The following is a 4,934-nucleotide window of genomic DNA, read 5'->3' on the forward strand; positions in this document are numbered from 1 at the left end:
AGCAGCTCTGTTGCCCTCACCGCCCCTTTGCTCATGCCCAGTGAGTGGGGGAAAGGTGGGGGTGACTGATCAGATTAAGAGTCGGTGAGAAGAAACTGGGCATGCACGGCACTTTTGGCACTTCCTTCTTTAGTTTCTTCTGGTTTCTCTTTCTTTGGGAAGTCCCTGCACATGGAGAATAGGCTGTTTGGGCATATTAGCTCCACTGTGTGGCCAGAATGAAAGGCAGTTCCTATCCCTAACCAGAGAGGCCCAGAGCCTGGGAAGTGTAATTTAGGCAACAGGAACAAGTCCAGTTGCTTTTCACACCCAAGCCAGGTTCCCAAGAGCTGTAACGTCAATAACTGAATTCCACCTGTCTAACCCCTCTGCTTATCACCCAGTTGGTTCTGAATTTGGGCAGGGAAGAAGGATGATATTTACTGGGTCCCCTCAACACTAACCTGAAGGGGAGTCGTGGTACCTGTGGGTCAGGGCCAATTAGGATGCTTTGAACCCCACAGTACCCTATTCTGTGAAGGTGTTCTGATGTGTGGATAAGAAGTGGGAAGAAAATAGAAATTGTTTACTAGGTTCTGCTGTCTGAAGACCCACAGCATTCCTAAACACCTCTACTACTATGGATTCATTTGTTTTTAAGAAATAGAATCAAGGAGAGGAATATTATTCATGTTATAGTCTGGGAGCTCTTCATCAGAAATTAGAACCGGAAGAAACAGTCAAATTAGTTCATTATGTTGTCTGAAAGACCCAGATGTACTTTCAAAAGTAATGGCTCATGTTAACTTGTGGATTCTCTATGGAACACATATGCTCAATTTACCATTCACGATCACAGATAATCAAGAGTCATTCAAACTTCAGGGAGATCTAAAATGCAAGATTCTTCTAGAACTGGATAGAGGCAAGCAGCTAGAAAACTTCTTTAATCTAATTTTCAAGTTTTATGATGGCAAACATATGTATTTTCCCTCCTATGATAATATTTTGTGATAATACAGTTTCTTTTCTTTTTATAGTTTCTGGTTGTATAAGATTAAATTAACTACATGTCAATAAACTATATTTTCATTATTTCAGCAAAACTGTGCCACTTCCTAAAATTAATTGTTGAAGTTCAGAAGAAGATATAGCCACAGGGAAGGAGATAAAATATGATCATAATTAAGTGCAGGCTTTTGGGTCTCACTGAGTATTTTCTCAGTGGATTGGTACCCTAACTTATTTCCTTAGATGAGTATTTAGTCAGAATCAAACATTATAATTGATCACATGCAGAACTTGGTAATACAAATAACCAAACATGATTGCCAACCAGGCAATCATGATTCTGTACCACTCAGCCCAGCACTGAAGCCCACTTTCAGGATGAATTAAATTAAGTAAGAGGACTGAATGTGACAGCAAGATCCATTATGAATTGGTACCCAGAAAGAAAATCAGTTCAGAACTACACTATAGTCTATCTTTGGCTCATAAACATCCTTTACTGATTGTGCTCCAAATTTTCATTTATTGTCAGTTTTTTAGAACTTAAAATGCTTGAAATTCATCTTATTCACAAAGATTAGTTCCCCTATCTAATCCACAGAGACATTTAATCCATAATTTGACCACCATTTATGATGAAACACTATACATTTGCAATGAAAAGTAATGTTATTATGGTAGCACTAGAAATTCAGCCAAACATAAGAAATAATAAATATTAAATAGCTGCTGTTCATTTCGGATGTTTTAGAGGGTAAAGGGATAGAAGAGTAATTTTGATAAAATTTAGATAGAATTTGGTGACACTGATACCTTCCAGGTAGTTTTCTTTTACCTAAAATTTCTAGGGAATTTTGAGTAATTGCTTCCCTTTCTTCAAGATAAAGTATCATCTAAGAGGGGAAAAACTTGTTCCCAAAGGTAAATGGGCCAGAATTGAAAGAGAGAGCAGAAGGGGGGATGGGTAAAAGTAGGGAGGGTGGCATGGGAGGTTCCCCATGGCAATTAGTAAGAGAAGAGAAAGCAAATTTATCTGAGTGAGACAGACACATATTGCCCCTGTATGGTGTTTACCCAGAACTTTGTTACTTCTTGGCCTGGGGGACAACTTGAGTAGCTTCTGGGAGGCTGGATAGTAGGCGCTTTACAAATGTCCATTTGTGCATATGGAAATTCCTAAGGTGAATGTTCATAACTAGGGTCCTGTGGGCAAATTGATTTGTATGTCAGTCAGCCTGGCTAAATTTTGGTCACAGCAGTTCTGTGTACCCTTGGGTATTAGTTGGAGGTACATTGGAGGCTTCTAGATCCTTATGGTGAATTGGAGCTACTACTGAATTCTTGGCTTGAATTGATCCCCCCCTCTGTGTATGGGCTTAGCCAGCTCTTGCTGGTGGGGCAGTTATAAAGCATGAAGGGGAAGAACTCCTGCCTTTTTACAAATTGCTCATGAATTTTGAAGTGTGCCTGTTGGCCGCTGATAATGGCAGCTTCCTTAGACCTCCTACTGGATAATGCTCTTGGACACGGTTGCCGGAGAGGCAGCAAATGAACTGAACTCCTTGTCCAGCACATCAGATCAAAAACAACCAGGCAGGGCTGTGCCAAGTTTAATTCACAAAAATGGCCCCAAGGAAATGAATGCAAGTGTAAGCTGGGCTGCTCTCTGCAAGGATAGGCTGTCTCTACATGTTGTGCGAGGGCATCTGCTGCAGAACAAATCGCCCTGGAGCTGAAAACCAATCTGAGAAAAGGCAAATACGGAGGGGTCAAGTGCTTAGATAGGAGCGCTCTTCCAGCAAAGTGTTAGAGAGGACGTCAGCTAACAGGGGGCCAGAACTGTAGTATTCATTTCTGCATCGCAAAGAGACAAGTATGAAATGCATATATATTTTTTAGGGCTTCATAATTAGCAATCAAATTCCTTTTGTAAACAGAAAATTGGATTCCTCTTTTCGATGCTTTAAGTGTCTTTTAATAACCAAGTCTCACGCAGTTGGTTAACTCTGAGTCACTCTCGGCAAATGAGTTTCCTGAGACATTCAGAGGAAAGCCCTGAATCCAGCTGAAAAAGGGACAAGCACGTTTAAATGGAAAATCTGATCCTCCTGTCTGACAGCATCTGGCATTTCCATTTTGGCTTACTTATTCGCAAATTAAACTTTCTACAAAAATCTTATGAGGAAGCTCAATGATAAACTTTTATTTTTTTCCTGTGAATATCAGCAGTGGTAAAAAGCCTTATCCTAAAATTAATAAAGAGGAACTTTCCTGATTAAGAACTTTAAATACCCACAAAGCCCCAAATAAGTTTAGGACATTTTGTGATAAACACGAATGTACTGTATAAATACATATCACATATTTTGCTGCATTCTGGTTCTAATCTGTCCTATTGGAGTCAGGGCCATTTTTTTAAAGATAAAATTGTTAGCAGTACATTGGCATTTGGAGCTAGCATCTGTTCTGAGCCTCTTCCTTTTCTGCTCCTTCTCCTCCTGCTTTGGTATTATTACTATTTTAATTAATTAACATTTTATTTTACATGTTTATGGGGTACAGTGTGTTGTCTCAATAATACAAATATTGTACAATGATTCACTCAGGGTCTTTGCATATCTATCACCTAAACATTTATCATTTCTTTGTGGTGATAATGTTCAAGATCCTCTTTTCCACCTACTTCAAAGTGTACAATACGATGTTATTATCTATAGTCACCCTAGAACACCAGAACTTATCCTTCCTCTCTAAGTTTGTAAGTTTGTACCCAGTAACCAACCTCTTCTCCTCCCACCCCACTCCCCTTCCCAGTCTCTGATAACCACCATTCTACTCTCTACTTCTATGAGAACAATTTTAATTTTATTCATTCGTTGATGGACATTTAGGTTGATTCCATCTCTTGGCTACTGTGAATAGAGCTGCAATGAACATGGAGGTTCAGGTATCTCTTCCACATACTGTTTTCATTTCCTTTGGATATATACCCAGTAGTGGGATTGCTGAGTCACAAAGTAGTTCTATTTTTAATTTTTTGAGGAACCTCCATACTATTTTCCATTACAGTTATACTAATTTACATTCCCACCAACAGTGTATGAGAGTTCTCTTTTGCCATATCCTCACCAGCACTTGTTATTTTCTGTCATTTTGATAATAGCTCCTCTAACTAGAGTGAGATGATATCTCATTGTGGTCTTAATTTGAATTTCCCTGATGATTAGTCATGTTAAGCATTTTTAAATATACCTGTTGGCCATTTGTATGTCTTCTTTTGAGAAATGTCTATTCAAGTCTTTCACCCATTTTTTAATCGTATTATTATTATTGTTTTTGCTGTTGAGTTGTTTGAGTTCCTTACATATTCTGGACATTAGGCAGCCCCTCGTCAGATACATAGTTCGCAAACACTTTCTCCCATTCTGTAGATTGTCTCTTCACTTTGCCAATCGTTTCCTTTGCTGTGCAGAAGCTTTTTAGTTTGATGTAATCCCATTTGTCTATTTTTGCTTTTGTTGCTTGTGCCTTTGAAGTCTTACTCAAAAAAGCCTTGCCCAGTTCCGTTTCATGAAGTGTTTCCCCTGTTTTCTTCTTTCTTTAGCACATATGCTAAAATTGGAATGATATAGAGAAGATTGGCATGGCCCCTGAGCAAGGATGACATGCAAATTCATGAAGCATTGTATATTTCTTTAATGGAACAGAATAGAGATCCCAGAAATAAATCCACACATTTACAGCCAACTGATTTTCCACAAACGGGCCAAGAACATATTGGAGAAAGGATAGCTCTTCAACAAACGGTGCTGGGAAAACTGGATATTCACATGCAGAAGACTGAAACTAGACCACTCTCACCATACAAAAAAATCAATTCAAAATGGATTAAAGACTTAAATTTAAGACCCCAAACTATGAAACCACCTTTTGTATTATTATTT

The 4,934-nt window shown here is 38.7% G+C and overlaps 1 non-coding gene across 1 annotated transcript; it reads left to right on the forward strand.

The window, feature by feature from the left end:
• The first annotated feature begins 4,576 nt into the window (after positions 1 to 4,576).
• LOC134374180 (U6 spliceosomal RNA) lies at positions 4,577 to 4,685 on the forward strand. Its single transcript, XR_010023055.1, has one exon. It is a non-coding gene; the product is annotated as a U6 spliceosomal RNA (small nuclear RNA).
• The last annotated feature ends 249 nt before the right edge of the window (positions 4,686 to 4,934 follow it).

Source organism: Cynocephalus volans, chromosome 3 (genome assembly GCF_027409185.1).
Source record: "Cynocephalus volans isolate mCynVol1 chromosome 3, mCynVol1.pri, whole genome shotgun sequence".
Lineage (NCBI taxonomy): Eukaryota > Metazoa > Chordata > Mammalia > Dermoptera > Cynocephalidae > Cynocephalus > Cynocephalus volans.